The sequence below is a fragment of the Myxine glutinosa genome, chromosome 1 (genome assembly GCF_964187855.1).
Source record: "Myxine glutinosa chromosome 1, kmMyxGlut1.1, whole genome shotgun sequence".
Classification (NCBI taxonomy): Eukaryota; Metazoa; Chordata; class Myxini; order Myxiniformes; family Myxinidae; genus Myxine; species Myxine glutinosa.
In genome coordinates this window covers 230,202,421-230,225,518 of record NC_136261.1, presented here as the reverse complement: position 1 = coordinate 230,225,518, position 23,098 = coordinate 230,202,421, and the positions used below count along the sequence as shown (strand labels likewise).

Sequence of the window (23,098 nt, the reverse complement as noted above, 5' to 3'; positions counted from 1 at the left end):
ATGACATAGCTGCCTTTCATATTGCCAAACTGACATGGGTCTATCAGGTGCTCAATGTCGTTCATTTACCCATCCCGCCAGAAACTCTTCAAACAAACGAGCCACAATGGGAGTAATTGAGATTCGGCGAAGTTGGCTGAAATCAGTGATAGGCACAAATTTCGGTACAGCCTCAACCGAAGTATCTCAATTTCGGTACAGCATCAACCTAAGTATCTCAATTTCGGTACAGCCTCAACCTAAGTATCTCAATTTCGGTACAGCCTCAACCTAAGTATCTCAATTTCGGTACAGCCTCAAACTAAGTATCTCAATTTCGGTACAGCCTCAACCTAAGTATCTCAATTTCGGTACAGCCTCAACCTAAGTATCTCAATTTCGGTACAGCCTCAACCTAAGTATCTCAATTTCGGTACAGCCTCAACCTAAGTATCTCAATTTCGGTACAGCCTCAACCTAAGTATCTCAATTTCGGTACAGCCTCAATCTAAGTATCTCAATTTTGGTACAGCCTCAACCTAAGTATCTCAATTTCGGTACAGCCTCAACCTAAGTATCTCAATTTCGGTACAGCCTCAACCTAAGTATCTCAATTTCGGTACAGCCTCAACCTAAGTATCTCAATTTCGGTACAGCCTCAACCTAAGTATCTCAATTTCGGTACAGCCTCAACCTAAGTATCTCAATTTCGGTACAGCCTCAATCTAAGTATCTCAATTTCGGTACAGCCTCAATCTAAGTATCTCAATTTCGGTACAGCCTCAACCTAAGTATCTCAATTTCGGTACAGCCTCAATCTAAGTATCTCAATTTCGGTACAGCCTCAACCTAAGTATCTCAATTTCGGTACAGCCTCAACCTAAGTATCTCAATTTCGGTACAGCCTCAACCTAAGTAAATCAATTTCGGTACAGCCTCAATCGAAGTATCTCAATTTCGGTACAGCCTCAACCTAAGTATCTCAATTTCGGTACAGCCTCAACTTAAGTAACTCAATTTAGGTACATCCTCAACCTAAGTATCTCAATTTCGGTACAGCCTCAACCTAAGTATCTCAATTTCGGTACAGTCTCAATCTAAGTATCTCAATTTCGGTACAGCCTCAACCTAAGTATCTCAATTTCGGTACAGCCTCAACCTAAGTATCTCAATTTCGGTACAGCCTCAACCTAAGTATCTCAATTTCGGTACAGCCTCAACCTAAGTATCTCAATTTCGGTACAGCCTCAACTTAAGTAACTCAATTTCGGTACAGCCTCAACTTAAGTAACTCAATTTCGGTACATCCTCAACCTAAGTATCTCAATTTCGGTACAGCCTCAACCTAAGTATCTCAATTTCGGTACAGTCTCAATCTAAGTATCTCAATTTCGGTACAGCCTCAACTTAAGTAACTCAATTTCGGTACATCCTCAACCTAAGTATCTCAATTTCGGTACAGCCTCAACTTAAGTAACTCAATTTCGGTACATCCTCAACCTAAGTATCTCAATTTCGGTACAGCCTCAACCTAAGTATCTCAATTTCGGTACAGTCTCAATCTAAGTATCTCAATTTCGGTACAGCCTCAACCTAAGTATCTCAATTTCGGTACAGCCTCAACCTAAGTATCTCAATTTCGGTACAGCCTCAACCTAAGTATCTCAATTTCGGTACAGCCTCAACCTAAGTATCTCAATTTCGGTACAGCCTCAACCTAAGTATCTCAATTTCGGTACAGTCTCAATCTAAGTATCTCAATTTCGGTACAGCCTCAACCTAAGTATCTCAATTTCGGTACAGCCTCAACCTAAGTATCTCAATTTCGGTACAGCCTCAACCTAAGTATCTCAATTTCGGTACAGCCTCAACCTAAGTATCTCAATTTCGGTACAGTCTCAACCTAAGTATCTCAATTTCGGTACAGCCTCAACCTAAGTATCTCAATTTCGGTACAGCCTCAACCTAAGTATCTCAACTTCGGTACAGCCTCAACCTAAGTATCTCAATTTCGGTGCAGCCTCAACCTAAGTATCTCAATTTCGGTACAGCCTCAACCTAAGTATCTCAATTTCGGTACAGCCTCAACCTAAGTATCTCAATTTCGGTACAGCCTCAACCTAAGTATCTCAATTTCGGTACAGCCTCAACCTAAGTATCTCAATTTCGGTACAGCCTCAACCTAAGTATCTCAATTTCGGTACAGCCTCAACCTAAGTATCTCAATTTCGGTACAGCCTCAACCTAAGTATCTCAATTTCGGTACAGCCTCAACCTAAGTATCTCAATTTCGGTACAGCCTCAACCTAAGTATCTCAATTTCGGTACAGCCTCAACCTAAGTATCTCAATTTCGGTACAGCCTCAACCTAAGTATCTCAATTTCGGTACAGCCTCAATCTAAGTATCTCAATTTCGGTACAGCCTCAACCTAAGTATCTCAATTTCGGTACAGCCTCAACCTAAGTATCTCAATTTCGGTACAGCCTCAACCTAAGTATCTCAATTTCGGTACAGCCTCAACCTAAGTATCTCAATTTCGGTACAGCCTCAACCTAAGTATCTCAATTTCGGTACAGCCTCAACCTAAGTATCTCAATTTCGGTACAGCCTCAACCTAAGTATCTCAATTTCGGTACACCTCAACCTAAGTATCTCAATTTCGGTACAGCCTCAACCTAAGTATCTCAATTTCGGTACAGCCTCAACCTAAGTATCTCAATTTCGGTACAGCCTCAACCTAAGTATCTCAATTTCGGTACACCCTCAATCTAAGTATCTCAATTTCGGTACAGCCTCAACCTAAGTATCTCAATTTCGGTACAGCCTCAACCTAAGTATCTCAATTTCGGTACAGCCTCAACCTAAGTGTCTCAATTTCGGTACAGCCTCAATCTAAGTATCTCAATTTCGGTACAGCCTCAACCTAAGTATCTCAATTTCGGTACAGCCTCAACCTAAGTATCTCAATTTCGGTACAGCCTCAACCTAAGTATCTCAATTTCGGTACAGTCTCAATCTAAGTATCTCAATTTCGGTACAGCCTCAACCTAAGTATCTCAATTTCGGTACAGCCTCAACCTAAGTATCTCAATTTCGGTACAGCCTCAACCTAAGTATCTCAATTTCGGTACAGCCTCAACCTAAGTATCTCAATTTCGGTACAGCCTCAACCTAAGTATCTCAATTTCGGTACAGCCTCAACCTAAGTATCTCAATTTCGGTACAGCCTCAACCTAAGTATCTCAATTTCGGTACAGCCTCAACCTAAGTATCTCAATTTCGGTACAGCCTCAACCTAAGTATCTCAATTTCGGTGCAGCCTCAACCTAAGTATCTCAATTTCGGTGCAGCCTCAACCTAAGTATCTCAATTTCGGTACAGCCTCAACCTAAGTATCTCAATTTCGGTACAGCCTCAACCTAAGTATCTCAATTTCGGTACAGCCTCAACCTAAGTATCTCAATTTCGGTACAGCCTCAATCTAAGTATCTCAATTTCGGTACAGCCTCAACCTAAGTATCTCAATTTCGGTACAGCCTCAAACTAAGTATCTCAATTTCGGTACAGCCTCAACCTAAGTATCTCAATTTCGGTACAGCCTCAACCTAAGTATCTCAATTTCGGTACAGCCTCAACCTAAGTATCTCAATTTCGGTACAGCCTCAACCTAAGTATCTCAATTTCGGTACAGCCTCAACCTAAGTATCTCAATTTCGGTACAGCCTCAACCTAAGTATCTCAATTTCGGTACAGCCTCAACCTAAGTATCTCAATTTCGGTACAGCCTCAACCTAAGTATCTCAATTTCGGTACAGCCTCAATCTAAGTATCTCAATTTTGGTACAGCCTCAACCTAAGTATCTCAATTTCGGTACAGCCTCAACCTAAGTATCTCAATTTCGGTACAGCCTCAACCTAAGTATCTCAATTTCGGTACAGCCTCAACCTAAGTATCTCAATTTCGGTACAGCCTCAACCTAAGTATCTCAATTTCGGTACAGCCTCAACCTAAGTATCTCAATTTCGGTACAGCCTCAACCTAAGTATCTCAATTTCGGTACAGCCTCAACCTAAGTATCTCAATTTCGGTACAGCCTCAACCTAAGTATCTCAATTTCGGTACAGCCTCAATCTAAGTATCTCAATTTCGGTACAGCCTCAATCTAAGTATCTCAATTTCGGTACAGCCTCAACCTAAGTATCTCAATTTCGGTACAGCCTCAATCTAAGTATCTCAATTTCGGTACAGCCTCAACCTAAGTATCTCAATTTCGGTACAGCCTCAACCTAAGTATCTCAATTTCGGTACAGCCTCAACCTAAGTAAATCAATTTCGGTACAGCCTCAATCGAAGTATCTCAATTTCGGTACAGCCTCAACCTAAGTATCTCAATTTCGGTACAGCCTCAACTTAAGTAACTCAATTTCGGTACATCCTCAACCTAAGTATCTCAATTTCGGTACAGCCTCAACCTAAGTATCTCAATTTCGGTACAGTCTCAATCTAAGTATCTCAATTTCGGTACAGCCTCAACCTAAGTATCTCAATTTCGGTACAGCCTCAACCTAAGTATCTCAATTTCGGTACAGCCTCAACCTAAGTATCTCAATTTCGGTACAGCCTCAACTTAAGTAACTCAATTTCGGTACAGCCTCAACTTAAGTAACTCAATTTCGGTACATCCTCAACCTAAGTATCTCAATTTCGGTACAGCCTCAACCTAAGTATCTCAATTTCGGTACAGTCTCAATCTAAGTATCTCAATTTCGGTACAGCCTCAACTTAAGTAACTCAATTTCGGTACATCCTCAACCTAAGTATCTCAATTTCGGTACAGCCTCAACTTAAGTAACTCAATTTCGGTACATCCTCAACCTAAGTATCTCAATTTCGGTACAGCCTCAACCTAAGTATCTCAATTTCGGTACAGTCTCAATCTAAGTATCTCAATTTCGGTACAGCCTCAACCTAAGTATCTCAATTTCGGTACAGCCTCAACCTAAGTATCTCAATTTCGGTACAGCCTCAACCTAAGTATCTCAATTTCGGTACAGCCTCAACCTAAGTATCTCAATTTCGGTACAGCCTCAACCTAAGTATCTCAATTTCGGTACAGTCTCAATCTAAGTATCTCAATTTCGGTACAGCCTCAACCTAAGTATCTCAATTTCGGTACAGCCTCAACCTAAGTATCTCAATTTCGGTACAGCCTCAACCTAAGTATCTCAATTTCGGTACAGCCTCAACCTAAGTATCTCAATTTCGGTACAGTCTCAACCTAAGTATCTCAATTTCGGTACAGCCTCAACCTAAGTATCTCAATTTCGGTACAGCCTCAACCTAAGTATCTCAACTTCGGTACAGCCTCAACCTAAGTATCTCAATTTCGGTGCAGCCTCAACCTAAGTATCTCAATTTCGGTACAGCCTCAACCTAAGTATCTCAATTTCGGTACAGCCTCAACCTAAGTATCTCAATTTCGGTACAGCCTCAACCTAAGTATCTCAATTTCGGTACAGCCTCAACCTAAGTATCTCAATTTCGGTACAGCCTCAACCTAAGTATCTCAATTTCGGTACAGCCTCAACCTAAGTATCTCAATTTCGGTACAGCCTCAACCTAAGTATCTCAATTTCGGTACAGCCTCAACCTAAGTATCTCAATTTCGGTACAGCCTCAACCTAAGTATCTCAATTTCGGTACAGCCTCAATCTAAGTATCTCAATTTCGGTACAGCCTCAACCTAAGTATCTCAATTTCGGTACAGCCTCAACCTAAGTATCTCAATTTCGGTACAGCCTCAACCTAAGTATCTCAATTTCGGTACAGCCTCAACCTAAGTATCTCAATTTCGGTACAGCCTCAACCTAAGTATCTCAATTTCGGTACAGCCTCAACCTAAGTATCTCAATTTCGGTACAGCCTCAACCTAAGTATCTCAATTTCGGTACACCTCAATCTAAGTATCTCAATTTCGGTACAGCCTCAACCTAAGTATCTCAATTTCGGTACAGCCTCAACCTAAGTATCTCAATTTCGGTACAGCCTCAACCTAAGTATCTCAATTTCGGTACACCCTCAATCTAAGTATCTCAATTTCGGTACAGCCTCAACCTAAGTATCTCAATTTCGGTACAGCCTCAACCTAAGTATCTCAATTTCGGTACAGCCTCAACCTAAGTGTCTCAATTTCGGTACAGCCTCAATCTAAGTATCTCAATTTCGGTACAGCCTCAACCTAAGTATCTCAATTTCGGTACAGCCTCAACCTAAGTATCTCAATTTCGGTACAGCCTCAACCTAAGTATCTCAATTTCGGTACAGTCTCAATCTAAGTATCTCAATTTCGGTACAGCCTCAACCTAAGTATCTCAATTTCGGTACAGCCTCAACCTAAGTATCTCAATTTCGGTACAGCCTCAACCTAAGTATCTCAATTTCGGTACAGCCTCAACCTAAGTATCTCAATTTCGGTACAGCCTCAACCTAAGTATCTCAATTTCGGTACAGCCTCAACCTAAGTATCTCAATTTCGGTACAGCCTCAACCTAAGTATCTCAATTTCGGTACAGCCTCAACCTAAGTATCTCAATTTCGGTGCAGCCTCAACCTAAGTATCTCAATTTCGGTGCAGCCTCAACCTAAGTATCTCAATTTCGGTACAGCCTCAACCTAAGTATCTCAATTTCGGTACAGCCTCAACCTAAGTATCTCAATTTCGGTACAGCCTCAACCTAAGTATCTCAATTTCGGTACAGCCTCAACCTAAGTATCTCAATTTCGGTACAGCCTCAATCTAAGTATCTCAATTTCGGTACAGCCTCAACCTAAGTATCTCAATTTCGGTACAGCCTCAACCTAAGTATCTCAATTTCGGTACAGCCTCAACCTAAGTATCTCAATTTCGGTACAGCCTCAACCTAAGTATCTCAATTTCGGTACAGCCTCAACCTAAGTATCTCAATTTCGGTACAGCCTCAACCTAAGTATCTCAATTTCGGTACAGCCTCAACCTAAGTATCTCAATTTCGGTACAGCCTCAACCTAAGTATCTCAATTTCGGTACAGCCTCAACCTAAGTATCTCAATTTCGGTACAGCCTCAACCTAAGTATCTCAATTTCGGTACAGCCTCAACCTAAGTATCTCAATTTCGGTACACCTCAACCTAAGTATCTCAATTTTGGTGCAGCCTCAACCTAAGTATCTCAATTTCGGTACAGCCTCAACCTAAGTATCTCAATTTCGGTACAGCCTCAACCTAAGTATCTCAATTTCGGTGCAGCCTCAATCTAAGTATCTCAATTTCGGTACAGCCTCAACCTAAGTCTCTCAATTTCGGTACAGCCTCAACCTAAGTATCTCAATTTCGGTACAGCCTCAATCTAAGTGTCTCAATTTCGGTACAGCCTCAATCTAAGTATCTCAATTTCGGTACAGCCTCAACCTAAGTATCTCAATTTCGGTACAGCCTCAACCTAAGTATCTCAATTTCGGTACAGCCTCAACCTAAGTATCTCAATTTCGGTACAGCCTCAATCTAAGTATCTCAATTTCGGTACAGCCTCAACCTAAGTATCTCAATTTCGGTACAGCCTCAACCTAAGTATCTCAATTTCGGTACAGCCTCAATCTAAGTATCTCAATTTCAGTACAGCCTCAACCTAAGTATCTCAATTTCGGTACAGCCTCAACCTAAGTATCTCAATTTCGGTACAGCCTCAATCTAAGTATCTCAATTTCGGTACAGCCTCAATCTAAGTATCTCAATTTCGGTACAGCCTCAATCTAAGTATCTCAATTTCGGTACAGCCTCAACCTAAGTATCTCAATTTCGGTACAGCCTCAATCTAAGTATCTCAATTTCGGTACAGCCTCAACCTAAGTATCTCAATTTCGGTACAGCCTCAACCTAAGTATCTCAATTTCGGTACAGCCTCAACCTAAGTAACTCAATTTCGGTACATCCTCAACCTAAGTATCTCAATTTCGGTACAGCCTCAACCTAAGTAACTCAATTTCGGTACAGCCTCAACCTAAGTATCTCAATTTCGGTACAGCCTCAACCTAAGTATCTCAATTTCGGTACAGCCTCAATCTAAGTATCTCAATTTCAGTACAGCCTCAACCTAAGTATCTCAATTTCGGTACAGCCTCAACCTAAGTATCTCAATTTCGGTACAGCCTCAATCTAAGTATCTCAATTTCGGTACAGCCTCAATCTAAGTATCTCAATTTCGGTACAGCCTCAATCTAAGTATCTCAATTTCGGTACAGCCTCAACCTAAGTATCTCAATTTCGGTACAGCCTCAATCTAAGTATCTCAATTTCGGTACAGCCTCAACCTAAGTATCTCAATTTCGGTACAGCCTCAACCTAAGTATCTCAATTTCGGTACAGCCTCAACCTAAGTAACTCAATTTCGGTACATCCTCAACCTAAGTATCTCAATTTCGGTACAGCCTCAACCTAAGTATCTCAATTTCGGTACAGCCTCAACCTAAGTATCTCAATTTCGGTACAGCCTCAACCTAAGTATCTCAATTTCGGTACAGCCTCAACCTAAGTATCTCAATTTCGGTACAGCCTCAATCTAAGTATCTCAATTTCGGTACAGCCTCAACCTAAGTATCTCAATTTCGGTACAGCCTCAATCTAAGTATCTCAATTTCGGTACAGCCTCAACCTAAGTATCTCAATTTCGGTACAGCCTCAACCTAAGTATCTCAATTTCGGTACAGCCTCAATCTAAGTATCTCAATTTCGGTACAGCCTCAACCTAAGTATCTCAATTTCGGTACAGCCTCAACCTAAGTATCTCAATTTCGGTACAGCCTCAACCTAAGTATCTCAATTTCGGTACAGCCTCAACCTAAGTATCTCAATTTCGGTACAGCCTCAACCTAAGTATCTCAATTTCGGTACAGCCTCAACCTAAGTATCTCAATTTCGGTACAGCCTCAACCTAAGTATCTCAATTTCGGTACACCTCAACCTAAGTATCTCAATTTCGGTACAGCCTCAACCTAAGTATCTCAATTTCGGTACAGCCTCAACCTAAGTATCTCAATTTCGGTACAGCCTCAACCTAAGTATCTCAATTTCGGTACACCCTCAATCTAAGTATCTCAATTTCGGTACAGCCTCAACCTAAGTATCTCAATTTCAGTACAGCCTCAACCTAAGTATCTCAATTTCGGTACAGCCTCAACCTAAGTGTCTCAATTTCGGTACAGCCTCAATCTAAGTATCTCAATTTCGGTACAGCCTCAACCTAAGTATCTCAATTTCGGTACAGCCTCAACCTAAGTATCTCAATTTCGGTACAGCCTCAACCTAAGTATCTCAATTTCGGTACAGTCTCAATCTAAGTATCTCAATTTCGGTACAGCCTCAACCTAAGTATCTCAATTTCGGTACAGCCTCAACCTAAGTATCTCAATTTCGGTACAGCCTCAACCTAAGTATCTCAATTTCGGTACAGCCTCAACCTAAGTATCTCAATTTCGGTACAGCCTCAACCTAAGTATCTCAATTTCGGTACAGCCTCAACCTAAGTATCTCAATTTCGGTACAGCCTCAACCTAAGTATCTCAATTTCGGTACAGCCTCAACCTAAGTATCTCAATTTCGGTGCAGCCTCAACCTAAGTATCTCAATTTCGGTACAGCCTCAACCTAAGTATCTCAATTTCGGTACAGCCTCAACCTAAGTATCTCAATTTCGGTACAGCCTCAACCTAAGTATCTCAATTTCGGTACAGCCTCAACCTAAGTATCTCAATTTCGGTACAGCCTCAACCTAAGTATCTCAATTTCGGTACAGCCTCAATCTAAGTATCTCAATTTCGGTACAGCCTCAACCTAAGTATCTCAATTTCGGTACAGCCTCAACCTAAGTATCTCAATTTCGGTACAGCCTCAACCTAAGTATCTCAATTTCGGTACAGCCTCAACCTAAGTATCTCAATTTCGGTACAGCCTCAACCTAAGTATCTCAATTTCGGTACAGCCGCAACCTAAGTATCTCAATTTCGGTACAGCCTCAACCTAAGTATCTCAATTTCGGTACAGCCTCAACCTAAGTATCTCAATTTCGGTACAGCCTCAACCTAAGTATCTCAATTTCGGTACAGCCTCAACCTAAGTATCTCAATTTCGGTACAGCCTCAACCTAAGTATCTCAATTTCGGTACACCTCAACCTAAGTATCTCAATTTTGGTGCAGCCTCAACCTAAGTATCTCAATTTCGGTACAGCCTCAACCTAAGTATCTCAATTTCGGTACAGCCTCAACCTAAGTATCTCAATTTCGGTGCAGCCTCAATCTAAGTATCTCAATTTCGGTACAGCCTCAACCTAAGTCTCTCAATTTCGGTACAGCCTCAACCTAAGTATCTCAATTTCGGTACAGCCTCAATCTAAGTGTCTCAATTTCGGTACAGCCTCAATCTAAGTATCTCAATTTCGGTACAGCCTCAACCTAAGTATCTCAATTTCGGTACAGCCTCAACCTAAGTATCTCAATTTCGGTACAGCCTCAACCTAAGTATCTCAATTTCGGTACAGCCTCAATCTAAGTATCTCAATTTCGGTACAGCCTCAACCTAAGTATCTCAATTTCGGTACAGCCTCAACCTAAGTATCTCAATTTCGGTACAGCCTCAATCTAAGTATCTCAATTTCAGTACAGCCTCAACCTAAGTATCTCAATTTCGGTACAGCCTCAACCTAAGTATCTCAATTTCGGTACAGCCTCAATCTAAGTATCTCAATTTCGGTACAGCCTCAATCTAAGTATCTCAATTTCGGTACAGCCTCAATCTAAGTATCTCAATTTCGGTACAGCCTCAACCTAAGTATCTCAATTTCGGTACAGCCTCAATCTAAGTATCTCAATTTCGGTACAGCCTCAACCTAAGTATCTCAATTTCGGTACAGCCTCAACCTAAGTATCTCAATTTCGGTACAGCCTCAACCTAAGTAACTCAATTTCGGTACATCCTCAACCTAAGTATCTCAATTTCGGTACAGCCTCAACCTAAGTAACTCAATTTCGGTACAGCCTCAACCTAAGTATCTCAATTTCGGTACAGCCTCAACCTAAGTATCTCAATTTCGGTACAGCCTCAATCTAAGTATCTCAATTTCAGTACAGCCTCAACCTAAGTATCTCAATTTCGGTACAGCCTCAACCTAAGTATCTCAATTTCGGTACAGCCTCAATCTAAGTATCTCAATTTCGGTACAGCCTCAATCTAAGTATCTCAATTTCGGTACAGCCTCAATCTAAGTATCTCAATTTCGGTACAGCCTCAACCTAAGTATCTCAATTTCGGTACAGCCTCAATCTAAGTATCTCAATTTCGGTACAGCCTCAACCTAAGTATCTCAATTTCGGTACAGCCTCAACCTAAGTATCTCAATTTCGGTACAGCCTCAACCTAAGTAACTCAATTTCGGTACATCCTCAACCTAAGTATCTCAATTTCGGTACAGCCTCAACCTAAGTATCTCAATTTCGGTACAGCCTCAACCTAAGTATCTCAATTTCGGTACAGCCTCAACCTAAGTATCTCAATTTCGGTACAGCCTCAACCTAAGTATCTCAATTTCGGTACAGCCTCAATCTAAGTATCTCAATTTCGGTACAGCCTCAACCTAAGTATCTCAATTTCGGTACAGCCTCAATCTAAGTATCTCAATTTCGGTACAGCCTCAACCTAAGTATCTCAATTTCGGTACAGCCTCAACCTAAGTATCTCAATTTCGGTACAGCCTCAATCTAAGTATCTCAATTTCGGTACAGCCTCAATCTAAGTATCTCAATTTCGGTACAGCCTCAATCTAAGTATCTCAATTTCGGTACAGCCTCAACCTAAGTATCTCAATTTCGGTACAGCCTCAATCTAAGTATCTCAATTTCGGTACAGCCTCAACCTAAGTATCTCAATTTCGGTACAGCCTCAACCTAAGTATCTCTCAATTTCGGTACAGCCTCAACCTAAGTAAATCAATTTCGGTACAGCCTCAATCGAAGTATCTCAATTTCAGTACAGCCTCAACCTAAGTTTCTTAATTTCGGTACAGCCTCAACTTAAGTAACTCAATTTCGGTACAGCGTCAACCTAAGTATCTCAATTTCGGTACAGCCTCAACCTAAGTATCTCAATTTCGGTACAGCCTCAACCTAAGTATCTCTCAATTTCGGTACAGCCTCAACCTAAGTAAATCAATTTCGGTACAGCCTCAATCGAAGTATCTCAATTTCAGTACAGCCTCAACCTAAGTATCTTAATTTCGTTACAGCCTCAACTTAAGTAACTCAATTTCGGTACAGCCTCAACCTAAGTATCTCAATTTCGGTACAGCCTCAACCTAAGTATCTCAATTTCGGTATAGCCTCAACCTAAGTATCTCAATTTCGGTACAGCCTCAACCTAAGTATCTCAATTTCGGTACAGCCTCAACCTAAGTATCTCAATTTCGGTACAGCCTCAACCTAAGTATCTCAATTTCGGTACAGCCTCAACCTAAGTATCTCAATTTCGGTACAGCCTCAACCTAAGTATCTCAATTTCGGTACACCTCAACCTAAGTATCTCAATTTTGGTGCAGCCTCAACCTAAGTATCTCAATTTCGGTACAGCCTCAACCTAAGTATCTCAATTTCGGTACAGCCTCAACCTAAGTATCTCAATTTCGGTGCAGCCTCAATCTAAGTATCTCAATTTCGGTACAGCCTCAACCTAAGTCTCTCAATTTCGGTACAGCCTCAACCTAAGTATCTCAATTTCGGTACAGCCTCAATCTAAGTGTCTCAATTTCGGTACAGCCTCAATCTAAGTATCTCAATTTCGGTACAGCCTCAACCTAAGTATCTCAATTTCGGTACAGCCTCAACCTAAGTATCTCAATTTCGGTACAGCCTCAACCTAAGTATCTCAATTTCGGTACAGCCTCAATCTAAGTATCTCAATTTCGGTACAGCCTCAACCTAAGTATCTCAATTTCGGTGCAGCCTCAACCTAAGTATCTTAATTTCGGTACAGCCTCAACTTAAGTAACTCAATTTCGGTACAGCCTCAACCTAAGTATCTCAATTTCGGTACAGCCTCAACCTAAGTATCTCAATTTCGGTACAGCCTCAACCTAAGTATCTCAATTTCGGTACAGCCTCAACCTAAGTATCTCAATTTCGGTACAGCCTCAACCTAAGTATCTCAATTTCGGTACAGCCTCAACCTAAGTATCTCAATTTCGGTACAGCCTCAACCTAAGTATCTCAATTTCGGTACAGCCTCAACCTAAGTATCTCAATTTCGGTACACCTCAACCTAAGTATCTCAATTTTGGTGCAGCCTCAACCTAAGTATCTCAATTTCGGTACAGCCTCAACCTAAGTATCTCAATTTCGGTACAGCCTCAACCTAAGTATCTCAATTTCGGTGCAGCCTCAATCTAAGTATCTCAATTTCGGTACAGCCTCAACCTAAGTCTCTCAATTTCGGTACAGCCTCAACCTAAGTATCTCAATTTCGGTACAGCCTCAATCTAAGTGTCTCAATTTCGGTACAGCCTCAATCTAAGTATCTCAATTTCGGTACAGCCTCAACCTAAGTATCTCAATTTCGGTACAGCCTCAACCTAAGTATCTCAATTTCGGTACAGCCTCAACCTAAGTATCTCAATTTCGGTACAGCCTCAATCTAAGTATCTCAATTTCGGTACAGCCTCAACCTAAGTATCTCAATTTCGGTACAGCCTCAACCTAAGTATCTCAATTTCGGTACAGCCTCAATCTAAGTATCTCAATTTCAGTACAGCCTCAATCTAAGTATCTCAATTTCAGTACAGCCTCAACCTAAGTATCTCAATTTCGGTACAGCCTCAACCTAAGTATCTCAATTTCGGTACAGCCTCAATCTAAGTATCCCAATTTCGGTACAGCCTCAACCTAAGTATCTCAATTTCGGTACAGCCTCAATCTAAGTATCTCAATTTCGGTACAGCCTCAACCTAAGTATCTCAATTTCGGTACAGCCTCAACCTAAGTATCTCAATTTCGGTACAGCCTCAATCTAAGTATCTCAATTTCGGTACAGCCTCAATCTAAGTATCTCAATTTCGGTACAGCCTCAACCTAAGTATCTCAATTTCGGTACAGCCTCAATCTAAGTATCTCAATTTCGGTACAGCCTCAACCTAAGTATCTCAATTTCGGTACAGCCTCAATCTAAGTATCTCAATTTCGGTACAGCCTCAACCTAAGTATCTCAATTTCAGTACAGCCTCAACCTAAGTATCTCAATTTCGGTACAGCCTCAACCTAAGTAAATGAATTTCGGTACAGCCTCAATCGAAGTATCTCAATTTCAGTACAGCCTCAACCTAAGTATCTCAATTTTGGTACAGCCTCAATCTAAGTATCTCAATTTCGGTACAGCCTCAACTTAAGTAACTCAATTTCGGTACATCCTCAACCTAAGTATCTCAATTTCGGTACAGCCTCAACCTAAGTATCACAATTTCGGTACAGCCTCAACCTAAGTATCTCAATTTCGGTACAGCCTCAACCTAAGTATCTCAATTTCGGTACAGCCTCAACCTAAGTATCTCAATTTCGGTACAGCCTCAACCTAAGTATCTCAATTTCGGTACAGCCTCAATCTAAGTATCTCAATTTCGGTACAGCCTCAACCTAAGTATCTCAATTTCGGTACAGCCTCAATCTAAGTATCTCAATTTCGGTACAGCCTCAACCTAAGTATCTCAATTTCGGTACAGCCTCAACCTAAGTATCTCAATTTCGGTACAGCCTCAATCTAAGTATCTCAATTTCGGTACAGCCTCAATCTAAGTATCTCAATTTCGGTACAGCCTCAATCTAAGTATCTCAATTTCGGTACAGCCTCAACCTAAGTATCTCAATTTCGGTACAGCCTCAATCTAAGTATCTCAATTTCGGTACAGCCTCAACCTAAGTATCTCAATTTCGGTACAGCCTCAACCTAAGTATCTCTCAATTTCGGTACAGCCTCAACCTAAGTAAATCAATTTCGGTACAGCCTCAATCGAAGTATCTCAATTTCAGTACAGCCTCAACCTAAGTATCTTAATTTCGGTACAGCCTCAACTTAAGTAACTCAATTTCGGTACAGCCTCAACCTAAGTATCTCAATTTCGGTACAGCCTCAACCTAAGTATCTCAATTTCGGTACAGCCTCAACCTAAGTATCTCAATTTCGGTACAGCCTCAACCTAAGTATCTCAATTTTGGTGCAGCCTCAACCTAAGGATCTCAATTTCGGTACAGCCTCAACCTAAGTATCTCAATTTCGGTACAGCCTCAACCTAAGTATCTCAATTTTGGTACAGCCTCAACCTAAGTATCTCAATTTCGGTACAGCGTCAACCTAAGTATCTCAATTTCGGTACAGCCTCAACCTAAGTATCTCAATTTCGGTACAGCCTCAACCTAAGTATCTCAATTTTGGTGCAGCCTCAACCTAAGGATCTCAATTTCGGTACAGCCTCAATCTAAGTATCTCAATTTCGGTACAGCCTCAATCTAAGTATCTCAATTCCAGTACAGCCTCAACCTAAGTATCTCAATTCCGGTACAGCCTCAACCTAAGTATCTCAATTTCAGTACAACCTCAACCTCATGCTTCGATCAGGCCTCTGGTGTCAGCCTATGGGTCAGTGCAATTTGAATCCATCCGAGCTATATAACCATGATGTGTTATACAGTATATGCACGTAGGCAGTGGGCATGCATTTGCTTCAAGCCCGGGTTATTTTTACCTGAAACATGTTGCATGTCTACAAGAGATTTGCTTTGCTGTTGTTGTTGGGGGCTCGATTTTTGAAATGCGCACTCATTGGTTGGACAGTTACTGGACCACACCCACATCTGTTGCTTGATTGCACCCACCATAGCACTGAGATGAAATTATATGGCCGCCATCTTTGTTTTCTGGTGGGTCTAACACATTAGGCTAGTAGGCCTCTGCGGATTATGCACTGGCCAGTTTTGTTGCGTCAGATTTCCATTGGCTTTGTTTGGGTCGAGCATTATTCACGATGAGGGGACCCAAAAAATCTAATCGTATTTTGAATCATAGTAAGAACGCATAGTAATCAGTGTTATGTTATGTAAATTACTAAAAAAAAATTGCGTTACGTAATTTTTGAATGGCCTATTATTGGGGTTAAACCATCCGTGACCATGTGACGATTCAGCTCGTTCTGATATAGCTGTGGTGGAGGCTGACGTGGATAAGAGGTGTCAAGTTAATCTTTTAATAGCGCATTCAATGTGCTTCCCAATTGCGCTGTTCATCTTTAAAGAGTACTTTAAATGCACATTTCATAATTGGCCCGTTACCGGATTTGTCGCATGTTGTGACCACAGTGCGGTCATTCTTGTTTGTTTTCAGGAGCAATCGAGGCAGCGGTTTGTTTCCAACTATTTTCTCTTAAACGACTCGACCAGTGGCCATAAAACCCATGTCATTATAAAGGTCTTTGTCCGAGGAGTTCTGGGAATCTCACGGGATTCTGAAAGAAAACAGCCATCATTAATTGTTTTAACGACGTGTATACTGTATATGCATTAGGAAGAAGATAATTCCTTTCGAGCTGTTTATTAGTACAATTAAGCTGCTCAATGCTCATGGTCATTTGAGAATGGCAATTCCATAGGTTTTCTGCATATCTCACAGGATTGTGAATTGGGCAGGTGACCGTGATAGTGAAGGAGCTCGGGCTCCCACGTCGATCGGAAGAATGGACGCGACAAAAAGCTGGAATTCGTCCGAGTTGCTTTATTCAAACAAAACACTCAGGTACTCTCAAAAGCCCGTTTATCGGGCAGCAATATATATACACACATTATCCCGGAGCGTTTGCCCAGGAAAGGCGAGAGGGGGCATGGCCGAGCGTCCTGGCTGTGGCCTGGCAAGTTGAGCGCGGGCCTGCCAGGGCGTCCTGGACGAGCCCGGCATGGTGATCGCTCCGCGTCCTTGATAGGTGCAAGGCGATTGTGAAAACCCAGCGGTAGCCGCTACACACGTCCCCCCAGAATCGACTTGCACCGGCAGGGTCAATTTGAGGGGGGTCCTGATGACCCGGCCGAAGCGACCCCTGGCGGGTCGTGGGGGGGGGGGGGGGGTCCGGTGTGGTGGTGGGCGGTCGAGTGGGGGGCACCGTGGACGGGGGGCGGCCTCGCCGCGGCGGAAGGGCCACCCGTGGTGGTTGGTCGACGTCCACGTGCGCCGGCTTGAGGCGGTCCACCGCAATCCGGTCCGACCTGCCGCCGATGTCGATGACGAACGACTTGTCATCCCGTCGCAGGACCCGGAAGGGCCCGTCGTACGGCGGCCGGAGTGGCCCCCGATGTGCGTCGTGACGCACAAAAACATACTCTGCTGTGCGAAGTGCTGGGGGGACGTAGGACTGGGGGTCACCGTGGTGGGATGTTGGCACGGGGGCAAACCGTCGGGCGGCCTCCTGGAGGTCCGAGCGCTGGTGAGCTGCGGACCAGGGACTGGTAGCGTCGGGCACGAATTCGCCCGGGACGCGTAGCGCCTGGCCGTAGACAAGCTCGGCGGTGGATGCCTGGAGGTCCTCCTTGGGGGCCTTGCGGAGGCCCAAAAGGACCCACGGCAGCCGGTCGGCCCAACCGCCGTCTTGAAGGCCGGCCATGAGCGCGGCCTTCATGGAGCGGTGGAATCGCTCGCACAACCCGTTTGCTTGGGGGTGGTAGGCCGTAGTACGGTGGAGCTTGACCCCCAGGTTGCGGGCGACCGCGCCCCACAGCTCGGAGGTGAACTGTGGTCCGCGGTCTGACAAGATGTCCGCCGGTGTGCCGAAGCGGGCGACCCAGGTGGCGATGAAAGCCTGTGCCACGTCGGCGGTGTTGGTGGAGACGAGGGGAACGGCCTCCGGCCACCTGGTGGTCCTGTCCACCATGGTGAGCAGGTGTGTGAACCCCCGTGATGGGGGGAGGGGGCCCACCAGATCCACGTTGACGTGGTCGAAACGTCGTTCGGGCACGGTGAAAGGTGCCAGCGGGGCCTGGGTGTGTCGGTTGACCTTGGCCCGTTGGCAGGCTGTGCAGGTGCTGGTCCAATCGCGGACGTCCCGACGAAGGCCGTGCCAGACGAATCGCGCCGACGCCAGCTTCTGGGAAGCTTTCCGGCCCGGGTGGGAAAAGCCGTGGAGGGAGGCGAAGATGCGGCGTTGCCAGGTGACGGGCACGATGGGGCGAGGCTGGCCTTGGGAGACGTCGCAGAGCAGGACAGTGTCCGCGAAGGGGATGTCGGCCAGGCGGAGGCCCGTGTCCGCTGCCCGGAGGGCTTGCACCGTGGTGTCGGTGGTTTGGTCCCCCGCCATAAGCGCGAAGTCCACGCCCAGGTGGACCGCGTTCGCGCTGGCCCGGGAAAGACAGTCGGCCACGGCGTTGTTTTTGCCGGCGACGTGCCGGATGTCCATGGTAAACTCCGACACGGCGGAGAGGTGGCGCTGTTGGCGGGCCGACCACGGCTCCGTGACCTTGGCCATTGCGTAAACCAACGGCTTGTGGTCGACGAACGCCGTGAAAGGTCGGCCCTCCAGGAGGTGGCGGAAATGGCGGACGGCCAGGTGTAGACCGAGGAGCTCACGGTCAAACGTGCTGTATTTGAGCTTGTTCGGCAGGAGCTGTCGGCTGAAAAAAGCGAGTGGCTGCCAAACCCCGTTCACCCATTGCTCATGTACGGCGCCCACCGCATAGTCGGAGGCATCCGTGGTGATGGCGATGGGAGCGTTGAGCACCGGGTGAGCGAGCAGTGTTGCGTCGGCGAGGGCCCGCTTTGAGCTTTGGAAGGCCGCGTCCATTGCTGCGAACCAGGCGATGTCGTGCTTGGCCGGCTTGCCCCGGAGGGCTTCGTAGAGGGGCCGCATGAGTTGAGCAGCGCGGGGCACGAAGCGGTGATAAAAATTCACCATTCCCAGGAATTCCTGCAGGGCCTTTATGGTGCGGGGACGCGGGAACGTGGTGATGGCCTCGACCTTGGTTGGTAGCGGCACGGCCCCGTTCTTGGTGATGTGGTGGCCCAAAAAATCAACGGCCGTCGTGCCGAAGTGGCATTTGGCCGGGTTGACGATGAGGCCGTGCTCGCTGAGGCGCCCGAACAGTGTTCGGAGGTGGAGGAGGTGCTCGGCCCGGGACGTGCTGGTGATGAGGATGTCGTCCAGGTAAACGAAAAGGAACGGCAGGTCACGCAGCACGCCGTCCATCTAGCGCTGGAACGCCAGAGCCGCGTTCTTGAGACCAAACGGCATCCGTAAGAATTCGAATAAGCCGAACGGCGTGATGACTGCTGTTTTAGGGACGTCGGCCGCCCTGACAGGTACCTGGTGATATCCCCGTATGAGATCAATTTTCGAAAAAAATGACCCGTCCCGCCAGACGGGCGGAGAAGTCTTGGATGTGCGGGATCGGATACCTGTCGGGGGTGGTAGCGTCGTTAAGGCGGCGGTAGTCGCCACATGGGCGCCAGCCGCCCCCTGGCTTTGGGACGATGTGTAGTGGCGAAGCCCATGCGCTATCGGAGCGCCGCACGATGCCGAGGTGTTCTAAAGCGTCGAACTCGGCTTTGGCCACGGCGAGCTTGGCTGGGTCGAGGCGGTGGGCTCTGGTGTAGACCGGCGGGCCCGTGGTTGGTATGTGGTGCTCGATCCCATGCTGTACTGCGACGGCCGAAAACGTCGGCCACGTGAGGGCCGGGAACTCCGTGAGCAGGTGAGCAAACTCGTTCGCCGCCGGGAGGGCGCATGCCAGCTCGGTCGGCGCGGAGCTGCTCAATGTGCATACCAGGGAGCTGAAGGTTTCGGCGTTGATTAAACGACGCCGTTGGACGTCCACCAGCAGTCCGTGTGCGCAGAGGAAGTCGGCGCCTAGCAGAGCCATGGGCACGTTTGCGGTTACAAACGTCCAAGCAAAGCGTTGGCCGCCGAAGCAGAGGGTGACGTTGCGCGGGCCGAAGGTGCGGATGGCCGATCCGTTGGCCGCAACCAAGGAGGGGCCGCAAACCGCGGACTGCCTGTCCTGGTCAGAGGCGGGTATGACGCTCAGTTGGGCACCGGTGTCGCACAGGAAGCGCCGTCCGGACGCTTTATCCGTGATGAACAGTAAGTTGCCCGTGTGGCCGGCGCTCATGGCTGGTAATGAACGCCGGCCCGGCCGTTTCCCGGCCTGCCAAAGGTGCACGGCGGGGGTCGGCATGTCCGGGCCTTCTGTCCGAACCTGGCATGATAGTAACACCACGCTTGGTCAGGTGGAGGCCCTGGTCGTCGTGCTAGAGGTGGTCGGCTCGGTGTAGCGGCCGCCAATTGCGTCGGCAGTTCGGTCGTCGACCGTGCCGGGTGCTCGGGTGCCATGGGTGTTGCGTCGGACGGCGGTGGGCCCCAGGTCGCTGCTGCGATGCGCTGGCCTGCGGCGGAGATCTTGTCGGCTTCCCTGGCAAGGGCACGGGGATCCGTGATCGTCGTGCTTGCCAGGGCGAGGCGTACCGGGCTAGGCAGCTGACGGAGGAACAGCTCCCGGAACAGGAATGCCGGAGAGTGCTCGCCGAGCAGTGAAAGCATGTAGTCCATTCGCTCGGAAGGGCGCGTGTCGCCGAGCTCGGGCAGGTCGAGCAGGCGCCGTGCGCGTTCCGCCGATGGGAGGGCGAAAGCGTCGAGGAGAAGCTTTTTAATCGCGCCGTATTTGTCAGCGGCTGGCGGGCTCTCGAAGAGGCTCAGGGCGCGGGCCGCGGTGGCTGAACCGAGCGCTGCCACCACATGGTGGAAGCGGGTGTCGTCGGCCGTGATGCCTCGCAGGGCGAACAGGGAGTCCGCCTGTGCGAACCAAACCGCCGCGTGAGCCTCCCAGAAGGTAGGCAGTTTAAGGGCCACTGCCGTGTCCATGTCGGTAGGTCACCAATGAAGGAGCTCGGGCTCCCATGTCGATCGGAAGAATGGACGCGACAAAAAGCTGGAATTCGTCCGAGTTGCTTTATTCAAACAAAACACTCAGGTACTCTCAAAAGCCCGTTTATCGGGCAGCAATATATATACACACATTATCCCGGAGCGTTTGCCCAGGAAAGGCGAGAGGGGGCGTGGCCGAGCGTCCTGGCTGCGGCCTGGCAAGTTGAGGGCGAGCCTGCCCGGGCATGCCCGGGCGTCCCGACCGAGGCCTGGCAAGTTGAGCGCGGGCCTGCCCGGGCATCCTGGACGAGCCCGGCATGGTGATCGCTCCGCGTCCTTGATAGGTGCAAGGCGATTGTGAAAACCCAGCGGTAGCCGCTACAATAGGCCATTATATGTAGGACCTGTTTCGATCTGGTTTCTGTGAAGACGGTGATTGCATGATAGAGGAGGGGAAAGAGTTAAATATTCCGCTGTCTCGATGAGGTCAATGAAGAAATATCAGAGAGTGTGCTCGTACTCTCGATGTAGGAATGGTTCGAAACAAAATGTCGGTCCCATCTGCTACATACAAACCTTAAGTCGGAGTATCTTCTCCAAAAAGTCACTTCGGATACATATGAGAGCCAACCTAGTCTGTTCAGCTGATTGTCCAGGTAGGGATTATTTTTCAGTACTCCAGACCATGGCAAAAACAAAAAGACCAAAAAACGACATCGGTCAAAATCGCCAAATCTTCTCATTCATCATTATAATAATCATCTTCAGACGGCTTATTTCCGAGCTGCCTCTCTTCAAGGCCAATATGGTCCTGGTACCATCCGACAGAGTTTTACTTGTGCAGCATCCTTTGCTATCAAGTAATTTTAATAGCTTGAAATGATTCCCTGAAAATTACGCCAAACTGCATTCGCTTGTTTAGTGGAGATGCTTTTGCTTCAAACCCGGGTTAATTTGACAGAATAATTGCAATTGGAATCCGGACATTACCGAGAAAAGGCTGTGTGTGTGTGTGTGTGTGTGTGTGTGTGTGTGTGTGTGTGTGTGTGTGTGTGTGTGTGTGTGTGTGTGTGTGTGTGTGTGTGTGTGTGTGTGTTCAATATAATTATGTCTTTAATAGGGACAACCATTATTCAAAGAAAGATGTAGGGATGGTCTCACCATCCCCAACTTGTATACATATTTTTTGGTGTAACATCCTTTTACATTTTTACCCCTGCCACCATATGTGGATGGAGGTTCTGTTTTCTCCCCTATCTGTCTGTTTGTCTGTCTGTTTGCTTGTAAACAGGATACCTCAAAGAATTGTGGATGGATTCGGATGAAATATGGTGGAGAGGTTAGGTATGTGACAAGGACGAAATGATTCGATTTTGGTGAAGATCTGGATTCGGATCTAGATCCGAGAATTTTTTTTTACGTGATTCTTCACACCAATGAGAGATTGGGCAAAAAATGATATATAGCACGATATCTCAAAAAGTTGTGGACTGATTGGGTGTGTGACAAGGATGAATTGATTCAATTACGAGTTTTTAAAAATTATTACCAAATGATTCTTCTCCATTGAATGATAGGGCCAAAAACGATATATAGCATGATTAGCAAAAGTACCCGTCGCTCCGCTGACGGATTTAATCAAGAGACAGAGACATTGGCAACTTGGTGGACGAGTTGGTTAGGTGACAAGAACAAGTCTATTAGATTTTGGTTCAGGTCTCAATCAAGACCCGGCCTATCAGTAGGATACAAAACTTAAAATGTTCAGCCTGGTGGAGGTGTGCTCTTCCAATTGCTGCTCTAGTTACCCTCGCCAGAAGAGAGGGTATTGCATTTGAGTCCGTTTGTCTGTCTGTCTCTGCTTGTTTTTTGTCTGCAACAACAACAACAACAACAACATGCATTTTAAGGCCATTTTCCCTGCCAGAGTGGGGGTTAGCCTTGCGGTCCCCATGACAATCTTCTCCATCTTGCCCTATTTTCTGCATCTCTCCTTGTTAACCCCCTTGCCCGCATTTCTTCTTCCACCATCTTTGGCCAAGTCTTTCTCGGTCTTCCCCATCCTCTACTTCCTTCTACATTCATTTCCATCACTCTTCTCAACCAGTCACTTTCATCCTTCCTCAACACATGACCAAACCATCTCAATCTGTTCCTCT

At 45.8% G+C, this 23,098-nt stretch overlaps 1 protein-coding gene across 2 annotated transcripts in view; it reads left to right on the top strand.

The window, feature by feature from the left end:
- Positions 1–23,098, top strand: part of PGM1 (phosphoglucomutase 1) — an 86,368-nt gene that overhangs the window by 33,764 nt on the left and 29,506 nt on the right. The gene's annotated exons all lie outside the window — the stretch shown is intronic.